The sequence below is a fragment of the Cervus canadensis genome, chromosome 8, assembly GCF_019320065.1.
Source record: "Cervus canadensis isolate Bull #8, Minnesota chromosome 8, ASM1932006v1, whole genome shotgun sequence".
Taxonomy (NCBI): domain Eukaryota; kingdom Metazoa; phylum Chordata; class Mammalia; order Artiodactyla; family Cervidae; genus Cervus; species Cervus canadensis.
The window spans coordinates 69,289,101-69,314,355 of NC_057393.1; the positions used below are offsets into that span (position 1 = coordinate 69,289,101).

The 25,255-nt window shown below is 38.4% G+C and overlaps 2 non-coding genes across 2 annotated transcripts; both read right to left on the reverse strand.

The window, feature by feature from the left end:
* Positions 1-387: 387 nt before the first annotated feature.
* On the reverse strand, positions 388-469 carry TRNAS-UGA. The gene has a single exon. It is a non-coding gene; the product is annotated as a tRNA-Ser (tRNA).
* A 4,021-nt stretch (positions 470-4,490) lies between these two features.
* LOC122446970 lies at positions 4,491-4,597 on the reverse strand. Its single transcript, XR_006271100.1, has one exon. It is a non-coding gene; the product is annotated as a U6 spliceosomal RNA (small nuclear RNA).
* Positions 4,598-25,255: the final 20,658 nt, after the last annotated feature.

The following is a 25,255-nucleotide window of genomic DNA, read 5'->3' on the forward strand; positions in this document are numbered from 1 at the left end:
TTTTGATGTTGTGAGGTGAAGGTGAAGGTGATTCTGGGATGGAAGGAGAGATAGTATTAGGTTTACCATCAGTTTTAATGAGATGATAGCTTGCTCAGGCTATGATAGCCTGAAGATTCTCACCAATATTTATCTTCATTTTATTTTTATTCTGTGAACGAGGAACAAGATTCTGAAAGATTAGCTTGCTGTTTAGGATAAAAGAAAACTATTTTCATTAGTGGCATGTTCACAGCACTGACACTGGCTTTTCTTTGACACGTTTAATTTCTCTGTAGTCAGACCATTTAGCCGGCAGATATCGGAAATGTAGCTGAAGAATGCGGATTATCATTTGATGGTATTTATCAGAACTCTGTGGAAAAAAAGGGTAAAGGGAACCGCTTCCGCAGCGAGCAGGGTTCGAACCTGCGCGGGGAGACCCCATTGGATTTCAAGTCCAACGCCTTAACCACTCGGCCATCGCTGCCACGGCGAAAGGAGGAAGGCGGAGACACTTTAGTGTTAAAACTGAGCACATGCGCAGCAGACACGCTAGTGGGCGGGGCCTACAGTCTTCCTGAGGTCCGTTGTGAGAGGCGGCCGGGGCTTACTGCTCAAGTTGCAGGAGCTACCTCGTTAACGCGAAGAAATAATAAAATCTCCCTTAAGTAGTTTAAGTAAACGCCTTTAAGAGAGGATCTTAGAAATCCTTCCCTTCCATGCGCTTGGAAAATCGAAAATCGCCACCCTGCTTAGCTTCTGGTCTCAGACCTGCTGTTTGCCCTCCCGCTTCCTCATTAGGTCACAGAGAGAGATTTGAAACAAAAAAACTCTCTCCTTCAGTGTTGCGGGCCCGCGCCCTGGAAAAGTTCTGCATCTTGGACTGCTCTGACCGCGTTGAGCGCTCCTCAATTTCTGGAATGACTGGGAGGAGTGAGGGAAGGCACGAGCCCTCTGCAGCTGCCCCCAGGCTCGCCCCTCCCAGGCTCTTGCCCAGGCAGTCATCTTTCATTCTCTGCCGATTGACCCCTTCGTTGCTGGCCTGTTTTCTCAGTTGACGGGGTGACTTGAAGGTGCTTTGAGAACAAAGTTCTGCGGATTAGGTCTGCATTTTACCTTTAAATGCTATTAATTCCAGCCCCCCGCCCCAACCACACACGTGTTAAGTGTAGCTTCTGCACTGGGTACTTTAACTGCGTTATTTCGTGAAAGTTCTTGGAATCCGGTCGGTCTGTACCCTGGTTTTTACCTCAGAGAACTGAAGGGGGAATGTGGCCGAAGGGTTGGCGCTGGGAATCCCAGGGTGCGTGCAAGCACCTCCTGCTCGCACACTGTGGCGTCCTACTACCAGAAAGTTCTGTCTGTTGGAAGATTTTCAGAAAACCATAGGAGGCCTTTTATTACTTTAAATTTCTGAACCTGTTCAGGGAAACGTAACCATCTTTCTCATGGTAATTTCTCACAGAAATTTTCACAGATCCAGAAATCTTCCTGGGTGCGGGCCGGGATTTCATAGTAAGGCAGGAGAACGAATCCTTGCTCTTTGGAAGACCAGTTGTTAAGTGACCTCACTTGAAAGTTGTGTGAATTTTCTTGAGATTTTTTTCAGTACCTTTCTCATCTAAACTTTAAAAAAAAATTAATTTTTATTGAAGTATAGTTGCTTTACAATGTTGTGTTAGTTTCTGCTGCATAGGAAAGTGAATCAGCCATACATATACTAATATCCACTCTTTGGCTTTCCTTCCCATTTAGGTCACTGTAGAGCACTGAGTAGAGTTCCCTAGTGTGAATATATAGTGTGATTATACACACACACACACACACACACACACACACACACACACACACGCGCGCGCGCGCGCTACTTTCTCGATTTGTCGCACTGTCTTCTTCCCCACCCTCTTCATGCCCACTTGTCTATTCTCAACCTCTGTGTCTCTATTCCTGGCCTGCAAATAGGTTCATTAGTACTATTTTTCTACATTCCATACATATGGATCTTCCCCATGCAGGGATCGAATCTGCTTCTCTTATGTCTCCTGATTGGAATGTGGGTTCTTTACCTCTAGTGCCACCTGGGAAGCCCCGTGCATTAATATACAGTATTTGTTTTTCTCTTTCTGACTTACTTCACTTTGTATGACAATCTCTAGGTCCATCCACGTGTCTACAAAGGATCCAATTTCACTCATTTTTGTGACTGAGTAATTAGTTTCCACTGTATATAGGTACCACATCTTTATCCATTCTTCTGCTGATGAACATTTAGGTTGCTTCCATAATCTGGCTCTTGTAAATAGTGCTTCAATGAACCTTTGGGTGCATGTGCCTTTTTGAATTATGATTTTCTCTGGGTATGTGCCAAGTAGAGGGATTGCTGGGTCATATGGTAGTTTTATTTTTAGTTTTTTAAGGAACTTCCATATAGTGGTTGTATCAGTTTACATTCCCACCAACAGTGCAAGAAGGTTCTCTTTTCTCCACAACCTCTCCAGCATTGTGTGTAGATTTTTAATATGATGGCCATTCTGACGGGTATGAAGTGGCATCTCATAGTAGTTTAGATTTGCATTTCTCTAATAATTAGTGATGTTGAACATCTCTTCATGTGTTTGTTGGCCATCTCCCTTAACTAAGCACTGCACTCAGTATGCCAGCAAATTTGGAAAATTCAGCAGTGGCCACAGAACAGGAAAAGGTTAATTTTTATTCCAATCCCAAAGTAGGGCAATGCCAAAAAATGTTCAAACTACTGCACAATTGCGCTCATTTCACACGCTAGAAAGGGAATACTCAAAATCCTTAAAGCTAGGCTTCAATGGTCCATGAACTGAGAACTTCCAGATATACAAGCTGGACTTAGAAAAGGCAGAGGAACCAGTGATCATCAACCAGTGATCAACTGCCAACATCTGTTGGATCTAAAAAACGCAAGGGAATTCCAGAAAAACATCTACTTCTGTTTCATTGACTATGCTAAAGCCTTTGACTGTGTGGATTACAACAAGCTGTGGAAAATTCTTAAAGATATGGGACTACCAGACCACCTTACCTGCTTCCTGAGAAACCTGTAGGTAGGTCAAGAAGCAACAGAGCTGAACATGGAACTGGTTTCAAATTGGGCAAGGAGTACATCAAGGCTGTATATTGTCATCCTGCTTATTTAAGTTATATGCAGAGTATATCATGCGAAATGCCAGGCTGTATGAATCACAAGCTGGAATCAAGACTGCTGGGAGAAATATCAATGACCTATGACACCACCGTTATGGCAGAAAGCAAAGAGGAACTAAAAAGCCTCTTGATGAAAGTGAAAGAGGAGAGTCAAAAAGTTGACTTAAAACTCAACATTCAAAAAACTAACATCATGGCATCCAGTCCCATCACCTCATGTCAAATAGATGGGGAAACAATGGAAACAGTGACAGATTTTATTTTCTTGGGCTCCGAAATCTCTGTGGACGGTGACTGCAGCCATGAAGTCCAATGATGCTTGCTCCTTGGAAGAAAAGCTATTACAAACCTAGACAGCATATTAAAAAGCAGAGACTTCACTTTGCCGACAAAGGTCTGTCTAGTCAAAGCTATTGTTTTTCCAGTAGTTGTGTACAGATGTGGAAGTTGGACCATTAAGAAGGCTGAACACCAAAGAACTGATGCTTTCAAACTGTGGTGCTGGAGAAGACTCTTGAGAGTCCCTTGGACAGCAAGGAGATCAAACCTGTCAATCCTAAAGGAAATCAGTCCTGAATGTTCATTGAAAGGACTGATGCTGAAGCTGAAGCTCCAATACTTTGACCACTTGATGTGAAGAGCTGACTTATTGGAAAAGACCCTGATACTGGGAAGGATTGAAGGCAGGAGGTAAAGGGGACAACAGTGGATGAGATCATTGGATGGCATTACTGAGTCAATGCATATGAGTTTGAGCAAACTCTGGCAGGTGGTGAAGGACAGGGAAGCCTGGCGTGCCGCAGTCCATGGGGTTGTAGAGTCGGATACGACTTGAGTGACTGAACAACAACTTAACTAAAATAAGGTACTAAGTGTCTAAATCTATTAATTGTGGATGAGAAGCAAAATACTTGAGAATTGTAAGAATAAGTTTTATCTAATTTGAGATTTTGCTTTTAAAAAATTTATCTTTTTAAAAAAAATTTATCTTTTTGATTTTAATTTGGCAGAGCTACATGGGTGCTCTCAGTTTCTTTATCAATACTATATAAGAGCAAAGTTATTCTTGACATTTCCAGGCATAACTTTTATCATGTATATTAACATTTACTTTTGTATCATGTATGCACATGTACTTTTATCATGTATATTAACATTTATATTAACGTTTGCTTTTCTAGTAGACACTATCCTAGAAGAAATAAAACTTTGTCTTTTTATCTCTTATATTCTATGTATGCTGAGATAACCTATAATTTTATCTTACTATTTATTGGTTCTATCTTGAAGTCTTTTTATTTTTTTTATTTTTTTATTTTTTTACTTTTTTTAAAAATATGGAACGCTTCACTAATTTGCGTGTCATCCTTGCGCAGGGGCCATGCTGATCTTCTCTGTATCGTTCCAATTTTAGTATATGTGCTGCCGAAGCGAGCACTTGAAGTCTTTTTAAAACTCCTTTCTTCTGTGTTGTTGAATGATAATATTTATGGAAAGTTCTTACTCTTTCCTAACTTCCCCTTTTAAGAATTTTCTTCACTTGCTTAAACACTCGACAGTAATGGGAGTTGATTATGGTTAAAATAGTTCAATCAGAAATTCTACTGAGGGTTTTTGTGTGTTTGTGTGGGAGAAAGGAATGCTGTGAAGGGAAAGAATATTACAAAATTAACGTGCATTTGGTAAGAACAATTGTGATTAATTTTTCTTTGCATCATTTGAAAAATGAAATACCTAGATTTAATGTTATTTTGATGATTATGATTTTTGCTTTGCATTTTCAGCTTCTTTGAGTTACTGTAGGCTTTTACTTTTCACTTTCGCATGTTGGAGAAGGAAATGGCAACCCTCTCCAGTGTTCTTGCCTGGAGAATCCCAGATATGGGGGAGCCTGGTGGGCTGCCATCTATGGGATCACACAGAGTCGGACACGACTGAAGTGACTTAGCAGCAGCAGCAGGCTTTTAAAAAGCTTAAATTGCCTTTTAAAATGATTTGTCATATTGCTAAAATGAGCCAGGAGGTCAAATTTATTACAGGTTTTATTTTTTAAAAGTGTGAATTTCTAAATTAGTTCTTTTTCAGCATTAGCTCTTTAGCAATGCCATTTAATGCAGTGAGTGGCAAGTAACAGAAAAAAAGTAAAATACATATCTTTCAACCCAATCATGATATCAGCATGTTATCATTCATGACAATAACATCATAAAAATTTGATTTTCAACTGTGGACATTTTAGTTTATAAAAGTCCCCTGTGATTCTGGTTGCCTCCTACTCCATATCACTCCCAGATTTTGTTCCTTTATGTGGTAGTTTTTACTAAGCTAATTTGCATGTGAAACTTTCTTGATGCCACTTTCAGAAGCAGAATACTGAGAGGGATGGGGCATATGTTTGGGAGCAGTGTGACATTTCTTTGTCCTTTTATAACAAAGCAAAACTTAATTTGAATTATTTTGATGATCCCCCTTCCCAATTTTAATAAATCAGAATTTAAATGTTGGAATAACATTAGAGCTAGTCCAATCCTTTTATTTTCAGATAGGAACTGTGGCCCATGAGTGGTTGCCCAAGGTCACACGTCTAATTAGTGGCAGATTCAAGATTATAATTTGTTATATTAGCCTACTTTGTTGACTAGATTTTGTTACCCTCATGTTTTCTTTGTTAGTCTCTGGCTCAGTGACATGTATTTCTAGAAGTGTGTATATGGAAGTGTGCATGCATGCTCAGTTGTGTTGACTCTTTTTGACCCCATGGGCTGTAGCCTGCCAGTCTCCTCTATTCATGGGATTTTCCAGGCAAGAATACTAGAGTGGGTTGCCATTTCCTTCTCCAGAGGATCTTCCCAACCCAGGGATCGAATCTGTGTCTCTTGCATTGGGAGGGGGATTAGGGAGCCAACAGTAGGGAAGAGTTGTGAGTTGAACCTTGAAAGCCTATGAAATGTCAGATACTGAATATATTGTGGTGGGTAATTTTTGCTCTTCTTTTTTCCAGTATGCATCCTCCAAACTGATGATGACACTTCAATTGCACTTAAGGAGGATGAATCCTCCCCCATTGGATGTGAACTTACTTCACCTGTTAGTCAAGGTATTCCATCCTGCTCTAGTTAAGGGGCAGGTGTGGGACTTGGTTTTCTGTTGCTGAATAATAGGTTATCACAAACTTAGTGACATAAAAAACATGAATTTGTTATCTTATGTTTCTGTGGGTCAGGTGTATGGTCACGGGTTGACTGTGTCCTCTGCTTGGGGTCTCACCAGTTTTCAAGGTGCTGACTGAGACTTTGCTCTCATCTAAGGCTTGGGATCCTCTGCTAGGATCACTCATTGTTACCAGAATTCAGCTCCTGTGGTTTCAGGCCTGTTGGCTGTCAGTGGAGGACCTTTCTCAGTTCCCAGAAGCTGCCCACTTACCTTGCCATGTGGCCCTCTCTACAATATGGTAGTTGGGGTTTTCAAGGCCAGCAGGAGAAAACTGCTCTCTAGTTTACTACAGTAAAGTTTTATATGATATAATGTAATCACTGCAGTGACTATTGCATCATATCACAAATCCTGCTCAAGTGGGGGCAGGATCTGTGTACAGTGGGGACAGGGATCTGGGGAACTATCTTTGAATTCTGTCCACCAGACAGCTCAAGCTGGGCCAGTCAGACTCTCTCAGAATCCCTGTTCTTTCCATTATACAATCGTATTTTTATGAGCATCCTACATAGCACACAGCCAGCAAAGGTCCATCTAGTCAAAGCTACAGTTTTTCCGGTAGTCATGTATGGATGTGAGAGTAGGACCATAAAGAAAGCTGAGTGCCAAAGAATTGATGCTTTTGAACTGTGGTGTTGGAGAAGACTCTTGAGAGTCCCTTGAACGGCAAGGGGATCCAACCAGTCCATCCTAAAGGAGATCAGTGCTGAATATTCACTGGAAGGACTGATGCTGAAACTGAAATGCCAAAATTTCGACCTTCTGATGCGAAGAACTGACTCATTGGAAAAAACCCTGATGCTGAGAAAGATTGAAGGCAGGAGAAGGGGATGATAGAGGATGAGATGGTTGGATGGCATCACTGACTCTATGGACATGAGTTTGAGTAAGCTCTGGGCATGGGTGATGGACAGGGAAGCCTGGCGTGCTGCAGTCCATGGGGTTGTGAAGAGTCAGACACGACTGAGCTACTGAACTGAATTGAACACAGCACGCTCATATGGGAACCAATGATAGGTAATCAGAGTGTGGAAATTTTAACTTAGCTGCTTTGTGTGCTTTTGTACTTCATTTAAAAAGAATAGAATTGGTAACAACTACAGAGTTCGAGAAGCTTAGCCACCATTCAAGATTCTTGAATTTAATTCTATACTGACTGGAGAATAACCCTAGCTGTACATTTGTAACAACATATGTAAGGGGCTTAGTTCAGAATGGCCAAAAAATTTACTGATTTATTGGTAGCAAAACCCTGATGAAAATTTAGTTGTTAAATTACAGGCATCTTGAAAAGTGATGTAAATAATTCTCATGAAAATTATTCCTTTGCAGATGACTGTATTTTTGCATGTATGTGTGCTCAGTTGTGTCTGACTGAGTCTCCGTGGACTGTAGCTTACTAGGCTCCTCTGTTTATGGGATTTCCCAGGCTAAAGAATACTGGAGTGGGTTGCCATTTCCTCCTTCAGGGGATCTTCCCAGGGATGGAACCTGTGTCTCTTGCATCTCCTGCGTTGGCAGGCAGATTCTTTACCACTGAACCACTTGGGAAGTCACCAATTGTACTTTTGAAGTCTAAGCAATTAGTTATGGATTGCTTTTTGATTATTATATTGCTTATATGTATATATTTTGAAGGAGACTGGAGATATATCCTAGTAAGGACTAGAACAATTTATTGGTAGGATTTTCCTACCTAATCAGTCCTCTAATGCCATGTCAACTAAGAAATAAAGTCAAGAATGATGGAATCCTCTTTTCTTGAAGGGTATGATGCTAGTATGATATTCGGTCTTGAGTTCTCAATAGTAGCACCTACTGATTTTGAAACAGCAGAGATCTAGATCTACCAAAGACATCTTAGTGTACTTTTAAAGTCCAATTAAATATCAAAAGGGCAGAATAAATTTATTAAGGATGAAATCTTCACCCAGCTTATTTATAAGAATTGAGTTGCCTTATAAAACTCTCTGGACTGGCTCTCTCTATAGAATTGATGGTACTGGGGTTTCCAAGTGGGATTTTTTAAAAAAATTATTTTTTAAAATTTATTTTTAATTGGAGAATAGTTGCTTTACAATTCTGTGTTGGCTTCTGCCATACAACAGTGTGAATCAGTCATGAGTATCCACATCTCCCTCCCGTCTTGAGTCTCTCCCTCCGCCCCTTACCCAGTCCCACCCTCCAGGTTGTTACTCCAAGTGGTTTTTATAAAGGCAATTGATTTTATGAACAGAGGTTATAAAAATAATTTTATGAATTATATAAAAATACAGCTATGATCACTGCATTATAGTTAAAATTGACTGGGAAACAACTCACAGACCAGTTTTCTTTTAACTTTAAGGAACTATAACTTTAACACTGTCCTGGTTCTTTGTAAAAGAATGCTGTCTCGTACTAATTCTAATTTCTCTTTGGGGCTATAAGCTTATGCATTAAATATACAAATCTTTCTTCTAAAGCCATGTTTTGGGGTTGTTTAACAGAAATACATAACTAAGAATTCAATCCCCCATGCCCATAACTAGATTCCTTTGCTCTCCTTTCCATGTTTCTGTCAAATGTTTCCTGTTCACCCAGTATGTTGGAAAGTACTTATGATTCATGAAAATGCCTAACAGAGTGCTTAATTTTTTAGTAGGTACTTGATACATGATAGTTATCTTTTTATTATGAAAACAATGTAACAATGTTATAAAAAGTTTTAAGAAATAGAAAAAACCCTGACCCGTTTAAGCCTTTTTGTGTATCTCTGCTTTATTTTTCCCCTTACACTTACATAGGTTTTTGCATAGTTTTAATTGTGTATGTGACAATTTTTCTGCTTTTGTTTTGTTGAGATAAACTCATATAACATAAAATTCCCTATTTTAACCATTACAGTACATGTCAGGGGCTTCCAGTACATTCATTATGTGAAACCATGACCATTATCTATTGGGCTAGCCAAAAAGTTCACTTGGGTTTTTCCGCAATATCTTACTACAGAACATTTTCATCATCCTAGGAGGAAACCCTGTACCCATTAAACAATCACTCCCTACTCTTTCCTGGCAATCAATAATCTGTTTCTGTCCCCATCAGTTCAGTTCAGTTCAGTCGCTCAGTCGTGTCCAACTCTTTGCGACCCCGTGGACTGCAGCACACCAGGCTTCCCTGTCCACCACCAACTCCAGGAGCTTACTCAAACTCATGTCTATAGAGTCAGTGATGCCATCCAACCATCTCATCCTCTGTCATCCCCTTCTCCTCCTGCCTTCAATCTTTCTGAGCATCAGGGTCTTTTCCAATGAGTCAGTTCTTCACATCAGGTGGCCAAAGTGTTGGAGTTTCAGTCTCAGCATCAGTCCTTCCAGTGAATATTCAGGACTGATTTCCTTTAGGATGGACTGGTTGGATCCCCTTGCCGTTCAAGGGACTCTCAGGAGTCTTTTCCAACACCACTGTTCAAAAGCATCAATTCTTTGGTGCTCAGCTTTCTTTATGGTCCAACTCTCACATTCATACATGACCACTGGAAAAATCATAGCTTTGACTAGACGGACCTTTGTTGGCAAAGTAATGTCTTTGCTTTTAAATATGCTGTTGAGCTTGGTCATAGCTTCTCTTCCAAGGAGCAAGCGTCTTTTAATTTCATGGCTGCAGTCACTGTCTGCAGTGATTTTGGAGCCCCCCAAAATAAATTATGTCACTGTTTCCACTGTTTCCCCATCTATTTGCCATGAAGTGATGGGACCAGATGCCATGATCTTAGATCTGTCCCTATAGGTTTGCCTATTCTGTACATTGCATATAAGTGGAATCATATGATATGTGGATTTTTGTGTCTAGCTTTTTTCACTTAGCATACCATTTTCAAGGTTGTATGTGACTATACCATACATCACTACTTTATTTTTTAATTTTTTTGTGTGTTTTGACAGTGATTTTCTGTGTTGCCTTTAAAAGATTGTGACAAAATATGCATAACACAAAATATGCCATTTTAACTATTTTTAAGTGTACAATTCAGGATTCAGGGACACTGAAGGCAATTACAGTGTTGTACAACCAACCACTATCCATTTCCAGAACTTTCTCATCATCCTGAGTGGAAATTCTGTGCTTATTAAACAATAACTCCTCATTCTTCCCTCTCCTCCTCAGTTCTTGGTAACCTCTCTTCTTTATGTCTCTACAGGTACCTTGTATAGGTAGAATCAGGCAATATTTATCTTTTTGTGTCTGACATATTTCACTTAACTTAATATTTCCAAGGTTTATCCATGTTGTATCATGTATCATAATTTCCTTTCATTTTTGGCAGAATAATATTCCATTGTGTGTATCTAGTACACTGTATTTTGTTTATCCATTTGTCTAATGATGGATATTGGGTTGTTTCTAACTTTTGGTTATTGTGAATAATGCTGCTGTCAACAGTGGTGTACAAGTATCACTTCGTTTCTTTTTCAGGTTGAATGATAATGGCGTTGTATAGGTATACTGCATTTTGTTTCTCTAATCACCATTGGGTTGTTTCTACTTTTTGGCTATATTTATGAATAATTCTGCTATGACATTTGTGTACAAGAATTTGAACATCTGTTTGCAGTGCTCTTGAGTAGGTACCTGGGAGTGGAATTGTGGGGTCATAGGGTAATGTTATGTTTAACTTTGAGAAACTGCCAAACTGTTTTGCAGTGGCTGCATCATTTTACACTTTTACACATTACTGTCATCAGTCATGTATGGGGGTTCCAATTTTTCTACATACTAGCCAACACTTATTTTCCATTTAAAAAACTATTGTATCTTAATATATGTAAAGTGGTACCTCACTATAAGTTAGATTTATATTTCCCTAATGACTAATGATGTTGAACTCTTTCCATGTGTTTATAGGCCATTAGTATATCTCCTTTGAAAAAAAGTCTTTGTAAATCCTTTGCCTAGTTTTTAAAATCAAGATTTAATTGATGTATAAAATTGTGTAGGTTTAAATACACAGTGTTTTGATTTGATACATGTGTATATTGCAATATGATTACCATTACAGCATTAGGTAACACCTATATCATGTCACATAATTATTATTTCATTTTTTATGGGAAGAATAATTAAGATCTAGTCCCTGTGAAATCTATAACACAGTGTGTTTCCTATAATCACTGTTGTACAGCAGATCTTTAGGACTTTTGTCCAGTGGCAAGTTTGTTCCCTTAAATAACATCTCCCCAATTTCCCTACCCCTGAGCCCCTGGTAACCACCATTCTACTCTCTATTTTTATGAGTACAGCTTTAAAAATATTCCACATATTGGTGACATCATACAGTACTTGTTTTTCTTTGTCAGAGAAAGATATTGCTTAACATAATGCCCTCAAGGTCCATCTGTGTTGTCACAAATTCCTTTGCCTTTTTTTGATCTAGATTTTTGTGGTTTTTTTTTTTTTTTGCTGTTGATTGACATAACTTAAAACTATATCATATTGTCTGTTTCTGTCACTGTGGTTATTATTTTAATGGTTACTTGATAGTCTGAGTAGATGTATTATATTTCATTTTCTTATTCTTTCATCTCTCAGTCTTCTAATTAAATATCACTTCCAGGCTGTACTTTCTTATTTTATCCTGTTTCTATTTTGCACATATACTCACTCTCAAATTTGAGATATGTTCATACACCGTGTTTCAAAGGGTCCTCTATAGAATACTTGCGCCAGGATTACCCAAGTCAGTGTGTGTGTGTGTGTGTGTGTGTGTGTGTGTTTGTGTGTGCAGGGAGGGGGAATATTGAAAATTCACATTTCTGGGCCTTGCTCTAAGCCTTTTATACTAGAACGTGTGGGGACATAGCTTGTCTTTATTTTTATTTTTTTGTGGGGACATTACTTGTCTTTAAGAACAATGGTATATATTATTTGGAAAAATACTATGTATTTTTAATAAAGCTTCTTTTTCCCATTTATCCTATCTTAAAGATATTTCCATGCTGATGGTTAGCCAGCTATGTCATCACTTTCATGTCCATATTGTAGGACATTTAGATTATTTGTAATTATTCATGGTTACAAACCATGTTGCTTGCTTCCTTGTAGTACATGTGTCTTTAAATACTTTACAGGTTATTTCTTTGGGAAAAATCCCTAGATATGCAATTTCTGATTAAAAGTATGTATTTTAAAAAAGATGTTGGTACTTGTTGCCAAATTGTCCTTTAGAGGTGTTTTCCCAATTTGCATACACCCTGGAAGTGTCTTGGTATCTGTTTCTCTGCACTCTTGACTTTCTTATGCCCGGTCTTATTATTCTCTTACATTTTGATAATAAGCAATAAATAGTTTCTCCTTGTTTTGATTAACTGACTGTTATGTGAATTATCCCTTTTGTGATAGGTAAAACCATATTATTTTCTTCTGTTACATTATTCACTTTTTCAGAATCAGATGTGTTTTTGAATCTTTTATTTCTTCATATTTGTCCTTTCTGGATGCTTGTCTTGGATGAGCACTCAATAAGTTTTTATCTGTTTGATTTGAGTTCCCAGAAACAGAAGATTTTTCAACTTTCACTTCCAGATTCAGAACGTATTATATGATTGTTAATGTTTCAGTCCCAATGACCCACTGATTTTGACCACAGTCATAGCCCATCTTCACACAGTTCTTAGGTTCTTTTTTTTTTTTTAAAAAAAAGACAATTAATTTGAATTAACTAAAATGTAGAATTAATATTTGAACGCAGATTAAGGGAATGTTATTGGCCAGAAAAAGAGAAACGGAAAGAGTTATTTAATAAGGCTCAAGTCTATAAGTGGGTTTTACATAGTTGATAGAAGGAACTGACGCTGCTTCTGGAAGAGTTTGAGCTGGACATAATAAACACAATCCCAGTGTGTTTTTATTTTGTTATGAGACAAAATAAATTCCCTGCTGGAGGGTAAGTGTTTTCTGAAAATCTGTCTCCTTCTTAATGGTCCAGTTGAGGCCTTTTAATGGAAAGGGAAACTTTGAAGAATAAGGACTGTGACTTCTTCTTTTGTATTGTTTAAAGGGCAGCATCAAATTTAGGTTCTGGCCACCAGGAAGCTCCCCAAAATGTTCACTTATAAGTGTTACTAAAACATCAGTGGCAATGTAATGGGATGGATAAAATGGTGTTTTCCTGAATGTCTCTCAGGAAGAAAAGTAAATATGACAGGAAACACTAAAACACTTGAAATGATGGGAGGCACTAATAATGGGATATTTGTGGGCAACATGCTCCAACAATGAAAGATGTTGCTAAACTATTATCTAAGGAAGATGTGTTCAGTTAGATACTTTCCAAGGAAGGTGGGTCCAATCTTCCTTTGCTGAGTGCTGAGTCACTTCAGTTCAGTCGCTCAGTTGTGTCCAACTCTCTGCGAACCCATGGACTGTAGCAAGCCAGACATGCCTGCCCATCACCAACTCCCGGAGCTTGCTCAAACTCATGTCCATTGAGTCGGTGATGCCATCCAACCATCTCATCCTCTGCTATCCCCTTCTCCTCCTGCCTTCAGTCTTTCCCAGCATCAGGGTCTTTTCCAGTGAATTAGTTCTTTGCATCATGTGGCCAAAGTATTGGAGCTTCAGCTTCAGCATCAGCCCTTGCAATGAATATTCAGGACTGATCTCCTTTAGGATGGACTGGTTGGATCTCCTTGCTGTCCAAGGGACTCTCAAGAGTCTTCTGCCACACCACTGTTCAAAAGCATCAATTCTTCAGCACTCAATTTTCTTTTTAGTCCAACTCTCACATCCATACATGACCACTGGAAAAACCATAGCTTTGACTAGATGGACCTTTGTCAGTAAAGTAATATCTCTGCTTCTTAATTTGCTGCCTAGGTTAGTCATAGCTTTTCTTACAAGGAGTAAGTGTCTTTTAATTTCATGGCTGCAGTCACCATCTGCAGTGATTTTGGAGCCCAAGAAAATAAATTTGGTCACTGTCTCCACTGTTTCCCCATCTATTTGCCATGAAGTGACCAGATGCCATGATCTTCGTTTTTGTGAATGTTGAGTTTTAAGCCAGGTTTTTGACTCTCCTCTTTCACCTTCATCAAGAAACTTTTTGGTTCGTCTTCACTTTCTTCCATAAGGTGTTGTTATTTGCATATCTGAGGTTATTGATATTTCTTCCAGCAATCTTGATTCCAGCTTGTGCTTTACCAAGCCTGGCATTTTTCATGATGCACTCTGCACGTAAGTTAAGTAAGCAAGGTGACATACTCACCTTTTCCAATTTGACGTACTCTTTTTCCAATTTGGAACCATATTGTTGTTCCTTGTCTGGTTCTAACTGTGCTTCTTCTTCTTCTTTTTTTTTTTTTCTAACTGTGCTTCTTAACCTGCATACAGATTTCTCAGGGGGCAGGTAAGGTGGTCTGATATTCCTCTCTCTTTAAGAATTTTCCACAGTGTTGTGATCCACACAGTCAAAGGCTTTAGCATAGTCAATGAAGCAGAAGTAGATATTTTTCTGGAACTCTCTTGCTTTTTCTATGATCCAATGGATGTTGGCAATTTGATCTCTGATTTCTCTGCCTTTTCTAAATCCAGCTGGAACATCTGGAAGTTCACGGTTCACATAATGTTGAAGCCTAGCTTGGAGAAACTGAGTAGGAAGCACAAGTTTAGGGCAAGAACTGAATTGTTTTGAGCAATAGAAGAGAATATATACCATCATAATTCCTCCTTGTGGCCCTTCTCCAAGCCAAAGACAGCTTCTTCCCTAAATGTTGGATCAATGCACTGAGGTGGGATGTGGGTTTGATCTAGGAATGGAGAGTAAGTTGCAAGTGAGTGAGTGATACAGAATTCCACTGTAGATGTATATTGTATTTGAAATGCCTTTGACACATTCAAATAGATTTTCGTGATTTGAACTGGTACTCTTTCAGGAAAAATAAAATCTTTTGAACTCAAAGTATAGTAGCAATTTTTCAAAGAAAATTTTTATGGGCCATTTTATTCTTTAATCTGAACTTCTCCAAAATGGAACTTTCAGTTCAGTTCAGTTCAGTTCAGTCACTCAGTCATGTCCGACTCTTTGCGACCTCATGAATCGCAGCACGCCAGGCCTCCCTGTCCATCACCAACTCCCGGAGTTTACCCAAACTCATGTCCATCGAGTCGATGATGCCATCCAGCCATCTCATCCTCTGTCGTCCCCTTTTCCTCCTGCCACCAATCCCTCCCAGCATCAGGGTCTTTTGCAATGAGTCAACTCTTTGCATCAGGTGGCCAAAGTATTTGAGTTTCAGCTTCAGCATTAGTCCTTCCAATGAACACCCAGGACTGATCTCCTTTAGGATGGACTGGTTGGATCTCCTTGCAGTCCAAGGGACTCTCAAGAGTCTTCAACACCACAGTTCAAAAGCATCAATTCTTTGGCACTCAGCTTTATTTACAGTCCAACTTTCACATCCATACATGACCACTGGAAAAACCATAGCCTTGACTAGATGGACCTCTGCTGGCAAAGTAATGTCTCTGCTTTTTAATATGCTGTTTAGGTTGGTCATAACTTTCCTTCCAAGGAGCAAGCGTCTTTTAATTTCATGGCTGCAAGCACCAACTGCAGTGATTTTGGAGCCCAGAAAAATAAAGTCTGACCCTGTTTCCACTGTTTTCCCAACTATTTGCCATGAAGTGATGGGACGAAATGCCATGATCTTAGTTTTTTGAATGTAGAGCTTTAAGCCAACGTTTTCACTCTCTTTCACTTTCATCAAGAGACTTTTTAGTTTCTCTTCACTTTCTGCCTAAGGGTGGTGTCATCTGCATATCTGAGGTTATTGATATTTCTCCCGGCAATCTTGATTCCAACTTGTGCTTCTTCCAGCCCAGCGTTTCTCATGATGTACTCTGCATATAAGTTATATAAGCAGGGTGACAATATACAGCCTTGATGTACTCCTTTTCCTATTTGGAACCAGTCTGTTGTTCCATGTCCAGTTCTAACTGTTGCTTCCTGACCTGCATGTAGGGTTCTCAAGAGGCAGGTCGGGTGGTCTGGTATTCCCATCGCTTTCAGAATTTTCCACAGTTTATTGTGATCCACACAGTCAAAGGCTTTGGCATAGTCATAAAGCAGAAATAGGTATTTTTCTGGAACTCTCTTGCTTTTTTGATGATCCAGTGGATGTTGGCAATTTGATCTCTGGTTCACTGATTTTTAAATTAAAATTTTATTTATTTTTGCTCTATTTGTTTATTTATCTGTGTGGCTGCACTAGGTCTTATTTGCAACATGTAGGATCTTCTATCTTCATTGCAGCGTACGGGGTTTTTGTTTTTTTAATTTATTTACAGCTTGCAGGATCCTTTTAGTTTTGGCATGCGAACTCTTAGTTGCATCATGTGAGATCTAGTTCCCCCACCAGGGATTGAACCCCGGTTCCTGCATTGAGAGAATGGAGGTTAGCCACTGGACCACTAGGGAAGTCCCTAAATTAAAAATTTAAATAAATGTGTGTAATACAAGTACACTGGTAATTCATTACAGTTCCTGCTGAATTATTATATTTTCATTTTGAGCAAATACCTATATCACGTAACTAGCCATTTACATTTTTTGACTACGTAATGGGCATCACGGGACTGTGAACCTGCTATTGTTCCTATCTCTGTGCATTTCTCCCATAACACTGTTCCAAGTTTGGTATGTTTGCTCTCTGATCATTTAGGAGCTGGACTTGTTTGCTTAACTGCACAATTTTATTGGAGTCTTGAGAGGAAGAGAAGATAAGGGTGTGCTCAATTTGCCATCTTTAACCTATTTCTTAATCTTTTCTTGATAAGTTATAGTGCACAGTTTTAATAGTCAGGTCTTATAGAGTTATATGGACAAATAAAAAGATAATGAGAAACTAATATGTTGTGTGAGAGATTGTAAATTAGAGGATATTTTATCTAATTTCATACTCTATTAGAATATCTCGGTTATAAAACCACTGCCCATTTTTGTATTGTTGGCTCATTATTTGTAAATAATGTAGTAAGAAATAAGGCCATTCTATCACTGATGGGCTCTGAAATGAAAGGTTATATCTTTTTTTAAACCCTAAAGCACAGTGCATTTTTAATTAGAAGTTATATCATTAGTAAGCGCTCAGAACACAAAGTGACTTCTTAGTTTGGGTGAAATTAGTAACGCAAGGTTTTTACTCATCAAGAAGATAAAGTCAACAATGGTTGTAAAAATTATGATTTTTGAGATTTTATGACACTTTCTTTTTGAAAACTGTGTACCATTCAGATGTATGTGTAAAGTTTTACTTAGAAATTTTTGAGAATTTCTCTAGAAGTACTAATAACATGTGTGAAGTCAGAGTGGGACTGTCACTCCAAGAGAGAGGGGAGAGTAGATGAAGAAACAGGTGGGTTGGGGAAAGCAATCTAATTAAAGCCTGAAAGGTTTTTGCTGAACCAAGAAGATGCCGGGATTCTTGGCCTCCAGAGAAGAATTCAATCCAGGGCCAGAGATGAGGCTTCATCACTCAGATCTTTTGTGTAATAGAGTTTTATTAATGTGTGAAAAGGATAGAGAAAGCTTCTGACATAGACATCAGAAAGGGGCAGAAAGAGTACCCCCTCACTAGTGTTAGCAATGAAGTTATATACTCTTAATTAGTTATTCAGTTCAGTTCAGTCGCTCAGTTGTGTCTGACTCTTTGCGACCTCATGAACTGCAGCACTCCAGGCCTCCCTGCCCATCACCAACTCCCGGAGTCCACCCAAACCCGTGTCCATTGTGTCGGTGATGCCATCCAACCACCTTATCCTCTGTCATCCCCTTCTCCTCCTGCCCTCAATCTTTCCTAGCATCAGGGTCTTTTCAAATGAGTCAGCTCTTCGCATCAGGTGGCCAAAGTATTGGAGTTTCAGCTTCAGCATCAGCCCTTCCAATGAACACCCAGGACTGATCTCCTTTAGGATGGACTGGTTGGATCTCCTTGCAGTCCAAGGGACTCTCAAGAGTCTTCTCCAACACCACAGTTCGAAAGCATCAATTCTTTGGCACTCAGCTTTCTTTATAGTCCAACTCTCACATCCATACATAACCACTGGAAAAACCATAGTCTTGACTAGACGGACCTTTGTTTACAAAGTAATGTCTCTGCTTTTTAATATGCTGTCTAGGTTGGTCATAACTTTCCTTCCAAGGAATAAGCGTCTTTTAATTTCATGGCTGCAATCACCATCTGCACTGATTTTGGAGCCCAGAAAAATAGTTATTACAGTGAATCAAAGAATGTCCGGAGGTTGTAAAGATCTTACTAGACCCACTCCCATAATTTAGATTTTAAGATAACAAGATTAACCAGAAGGTGTTTTTTTCCCAGACAGTTTCCCAGAAACTGTCCTCAAGCAGGATACATTATTATTATATAATCCTAAGGAATGTAGAGGAAAAAAAGTTTGTCCTTTCCTCCTCCTTGAGAATTCCAGACCCCTCTCTCTTTGGGGACCCCCAGACTTCTTATCAACCTGCCTAGGAATTGACTCTCTCAATACTTTTGAGAGTTTAGCATTGAAGATTGTTTGGCCATTGGATTTATATATAAGAAATGTAATATTTTCCTTTTGAAAGTTTTCTTTCTTTTGTAAAATGTCAGGAGCAAGAATCTTAAAAGGACGTGGACATTGTGAAAGTTGTCTTGCTGATTTTTGTTTTTGCTTTTATGTATTTTTTTTTTTTTGTTACTGAGGTGAAAAAGACAAAACAAAAATTACTCATTTTATTTGTTTATTTTTTGCTGTGTTGGGTCTTCATTGCTGGGCAGACTCTAGTTGTGGTGAGTGAGGGCCACTCTTGGTTGTGGTGCGCTGGCTTCTCACTTCTCTTGATGTGAGCGTGGGCTCTAAGAGCATAGGCTCAGTAGTTGTGGTGCATGGGCTCAGCTGCTCCGCAGCATGTGGGATCTTCCTGGACCAGGGATCAAACCTGTGTCTCCTGCATTGGCAGTCAGATTCTTTACCACTGAGCCACCAAGAAAGCCCCCGAATTAGCCATTTTAAAGTGAACAATTCAGTAGCATTTAGTACTCTCATAGTGTTGGGCAACCATCACCACTTTCTAGTTCCAAAACATTTTTATCATCCCCAAAGGTTGCCCAATCTTAATATGGGTACTTTTTCTAGAACATAAACTGGTACACTGGCTTCAAAATTTGTTCTTAATATATTAGCCACCATGGAAATAAGCCAGATTATTCTTTTCTGACCATGCAATTCCTTTAGAGCTTCACTTTATACAGTTTATAGTTTTCTTGTCAGAAGATCTCAAAAGGATATTAATGTCCTTCCTTCCTATCATGTTCTTTGAATCTAGTTATGTAGAAATTAAATCAGAACAGAGTGTTCAAAAACTTAGAATAACGTTTTATTTATTATTTTTGTTTTAGGACATTTAGAAGTGTACTGCTATAGGACTTTGAAAATGCAGGCTGCTGAGTAGGCAAATCTCATAAAGAATGGTTCATTTAGCAAATGAGTTAATAGATCTGTAAATGTTTTGCTTTTCTTTTTTTTTTTTACCAGCACATATGCTCTCATTTGTCATATGCTGTAGGATGATCATCACTGTCATTCTGTGATGGAGATTCTCCTTTGAACAGGGCTTAAAGTGGGTAGAATTTTATGGAGAATGATTTCTGGTACCATTGTCGGGGGTGGAAGAGAAGGGAATAGGGAAAGGGTCAGAGAATGCTTTTAGCTTTTCATTTTCTCCTAAAACTCTATTTTTAAAAATTAGATATCCTGCCTTCAAATTTCTGCTTTTCTTATTATCTAGCTGTTTATTTTGTAAATGAGATTTAGAAATGAATAAGGAAGCTTCAAGGGAAGAAATGTTCTCTCTGGAAGGCAGACTCTCATCAGCTTTGGTTAGTCATGGGTAACAGTTAAGCCAAATTTGTTGTTTTATCTACCAATCAAATAAACAGCTACTCTCTTTTTCCTGTTTTAGTGTGGAATAAAATACCACACAACAACAGGTATACCTAATAAATCTATGTAACTGTGGAGATTTATAAAAAAGCACAAAGTTTAATTATACTAATTATGGATAGTAAATTAAATAGAAAACAATAACCAAAGTAGTATAATAAAATAAGTAAAATAAATTACATTTTAATTAAATTATGTATATAAATATATATGTATATGTAACAATTATATGTAATTATTTAAAACAGTGTTTCTTTAAGTGTGAGTCCCAGACCAGCAGCATTGGCATCACCTAGGAACTTGTCAGAACTACAGAATCTATTGATTCAGAAACTCTAGGGGTGGGATACAGTAAGCCCTTTTTTAATAAGCCCTCATGGTGGTTCTTTATTTTATTTATTTTTAAATTGTGTTTTAAAAACATTATTTATTTGGCTGTGCCAGGTCATAGTTGCAGCATGCAAGATCTTTAGCTGTGGCATGCCAATTCTTAGCTGTGGCATGTGGGATCTAGCTCCCTGATCAAGAATTGAACCTGGGCTCCATGCAGTGGGAGTATAAAGTCTTAACTACTGGACCACCAGGTGGTTCTAATACAGGACTCACATTAAAATTTGGAGAGTGGAGAACTACCCTACTACGCCATGCAATGCAGGAGACTTGGATTCGATCCCTGGGTTGGAAAGATACCCTGGAGAAGGGAAAGGCTTCCCACTCCAGTATTCAGGCCTGGAGAATTCTATGGACTGTATAGTCCTTGGAATCCCAAATTGTCAGACAGGAGTGAGCGACTTTCACTTTCACCCTACTGTTCACTAATAGAGTACCCTCCAGTGTTTTTGCCAAAACTACATTGACAAATTACTGGGCTTGACCTAGAAATCCCGATGTAAAGATGAAAATAAAAGAATTTTTTTTTTTTTTCTAAAATTGTCCTCCCTCAATATTTCTGTAAGGATTTTTTCCTATATACACTTTTACAAATTTTAGAAAATATGATCTATACAATTTGAAACTTTGGTCTTTTTGGACTTACCATTATGGAATAAAAGTACTTTGTAAAAGTCATTAAAAGTATGTTGTAAACATACTATTTAAAGACTGCTTAATAGCTTAGAAGTTCATAATTTCATTCTCTTTATTTTCCACATTTGTACTATGGAAGGTTATCTTTTTAGAAGTTGAGATGAGGGAGCAGTTCCTTGCTTGCAATATTGTATTGTCTTATTATATTGTCTTTGACAATATCTTTTCATATTGTCAAAGAGGCATAGACAAGTTTGGTGAAACTGTAAAGCAGACAACTGCTGGTGCCTAAAAATGTTAATTTGTTATAATTTTGTGTTTTCCATTTCATGTCTTCTCCTTCTGAGGCCTCCTTTTCAGGCTTGCATACTTCCTGTCTCCTCAGCTTACTGACCCTTTTGCTATTCAGTGTCTTTTGGATTTGTTTCTTCCATTAAATATTTTCAGTCTTCTTCAGCTTCTATCTTAAAACCCTTAAAGGCAGGAATTTGGAGACTATCATAAGTAATTGAACAGGTACTTGACCTACTCCTTGCCTTGGATCTCAGCACAGAGGTGCTTGCTTACTTAAGCATAGGGGTTGATGGAGAACCTGTGGAACCAGACAAACCACCTCAACATTTATTAGCTTTCTGTCTTTGGAAAATAAATACCTTTGAGCTTAGACTAGCTCATCTAACAAACTAATAATCTAACAGTATCTAATTAAATGTGAACATTACATTATACTTAAATTATAATTTATAGATATGAGCATTACATTATATATAAAGTGCTAGAATAATGTCTGACATAAATTCTCAATAACTATTAGATATTGCTATTAGAAGCACTATTAGTGTTTATTTAACTCTAGAGCCATCTTTGTACAGTTGCTGAGATTCTTGGTTTTAGCTTTGCATTTTTGTGACTAATAATGCTTAAGTTATTTACATTTTATGTTAATGGCAAACTGGCTCTACTTTTTCCTACAATTATATTTAACCTTTAAAATTTAAATTTTTATGGAAAAGGTGTTTTAAGAAGGCATTATCTCAGATTCCTATTTTCTTCTTTTTTAAAACTCAAACTTATAAAAATCTCTCTCAGAGGAAGTTATCTTTGGTAAAGTAAGTTTATTTTTATTGTCGTCATAATATTACAACTTTCCTAGAAATTTTCAGGGAAAAACATATATTAGTGTACTATTAATTATAAGCTTATTTAATATTTTTTTGTAATCTGTGAATTTGCTTAGTTCTTAGGCATCGTAACTTAAAATACTAACTGAAAAATAAAGGAAGCACAATTAGGCTTTATTCTTACATTGTATAATTTTGGGGATTTTGGACATATGTTTATTAACTCCAAGAAAGCTGTTTAGCATGAGTTACTCACTTAAGTGATTATATTTATATTTATCTGTTCTCTCCATGTGCTGAGTGAGCAGTGTGCAATACTTTGGCCTATTACATTTATTCATTTACTTATCAACCTTTTATTGAGTGAATATTATGTGTTAGATACCATGCTTGGTCCTAGGTGGATAAGCATGGGTAAGATATGATAGAGTTTATTTCTTTTGTGGAGAAATATGTGAATGCATAATTTTATGCAATATGTTAAGTTCTATAATAGAGGTATACAGAAAGAAGCATGTGGTTGGTACATTTAACTTGGCATTTAACTTAGTTGGGGAACAAGGACTGATGGTTGTATATGAGGCCAGGCAATTAGGTAAGACTTGTCAGAGAAAATGTTTGTCTGAACTGAGCCAAGTTCAGAGTGGCCCAGGCTGGTATATCTGAGGGAACAGAGAGCAGAGTATAAAAGGAGCACTGTTATCGTTTGTAGACGACATAGGAATCAACCAAGAAATGTAAAACTAAGGAAAGTTCTGTGAGATTGCCAGATATGAAATCGGTCAGTCAGTCAGTTAAGTAGCTCAGTCGAGTCCAACTCTTTGCGACCCTTTGGACTGCAGCACGCCAGATTTGCCTATCCATCACCAACTCCCAGAGCTTTCTCAAACTCATATCCATCAAGTCGGTGATGCCATCCAACCGTCTCATCCTCTGTTGTCCCCTTCTCCTCCTGCCTTTGATCCTTTCCAGCATCAGGGTCTTTTCCAAGGAGTCAGTTCTTCGTATCAGGTGGCCAAAGTATTGGAGCTTCAGCTTCAACATCAATCTTTTTAATGAATATTCAGGATTAATTTCCTTTAGGATTGACTGGTTTGATCTCCTTGCAGTCCAAGGGACTCTCAAGAGTCTCCTCCAACACAGCAATTCAAAAGCATCAATTTGTCGGCGCTCAGCTTTCCTTATGATCCAACTCTCACATCATACATGACTACTGGAAAAACCATAGCTTTGACTAGACAGGTATGAGATCTGCTTGCAAAATTAATAGTGCTTCACTGTACCCATCACAGCCAATTAGAAAATATAATAAAAAGATCCATTCACAATGTGACAATATTTCTAATGCATCAAGGAATACACAAAATCTCTGTGGCAAAAACTTTGAAACCCCAAGACATTTAAGCTGAATATTTAAGCTGAATTATTTAAGCTGAATAAATAGAGTAATATCCCATGTTGGGGGCTTCCCAGGTGGCGCTAGTGGTAAAGAACCCGCCTGCCAGTGCAGGTCTACTTAAGAGACACAGGTTGGATCCTTGGGTTGGAAAGATCCCCTGGAGGAGGGCACAGCAAACCACTCCAGTATTCTTGCCTGGAGAATCCCATGGACGGAGGAGCCTGGCAGGCTGCAGTCCATAGAGTTGCACAGAGTTGGACACGACTAAAGCAACTTAGCATGCATGCCCCCCCATGTTGGATGGAACATGTTAATAAATATGTCAATTCTCCCTTAATTAATGTGTAAGCTAATTGCAATGCCAGTTAAAATAATAGTTGGCTTTTTTTTTTAAAGAACTTGATACACCTACTATAAGATTTACATGGAATAATAAAGGTATAAGAATAGCTAAGTTAGCCTTAAAAAAGAAGAGCGAAGAGGGGGTATTTATCATACTAGATATTCAGTTTAGTCACTCAGTCATGTCCGACTCTTTGTGACCCCATGGACTGCAGTATGCCAGGCTTCCTTGTCCATCACCAACTCCCGGAGCTTGCTCAAACTCATGTCCATTGAATAAGTGATGTCATCCAACCATCTCATCCTCTGTTGTCCCCCTCTCCTTCTACCTTCAATCTTTCCCAGCATCAAGGTCTTTTCTAATGAGTCAGTCCTTGGCATCAGGAGGCCAAAGTACTGGAGCTTCAGCTTCAGCATCAACCCTTCCAATGAATATTCAGGATTAATTTTTTAGGATTGACTGGTTTGATTTCCTTGTAGTCCAAGGGACTCTCAAGAGTCTTCTCCAGTACCACAGTTCAAAAGCATTGATTCTTTGGTGCTCAGTCTTCCTTACAGTCCAACTCTCACATCCATACATGACTACTGGAAAACATATTAATACATATTCAAAAGCCTTAATATTACACATTTCCACAGCTTTAAAAAATATTTACCTATTTATTTGTGTGTGTCACATCTTAGTTGCACCACAGGGGATGTTTCTTGTGGCCTTTGGGTTCTCTAGTTGTGGTATGCTGGCTTATTTGCTTTGCACCTTGTGGGATCTTAGTTCCTTGACCCGGTATTGGACCTGCGTACTCTCCTTTGGAAGGTAGACTCTTAATCCCCCGACTACCAGGGAAATCCCAATTTTGTGCCTTTTGATAGTGATTTCGCTATCTAAAATGACCCCCACATATGTATAGTGTTCAAGTGCTCTCTAGTGCTCTTAAGTGCAAGGAATCTGTGATGTGTTTTATGGAGAAGATATTTGTGTTACATAAGCTTTTTCAGATATGAGTTATAGGGCTACTGGTCAAGAATTCAA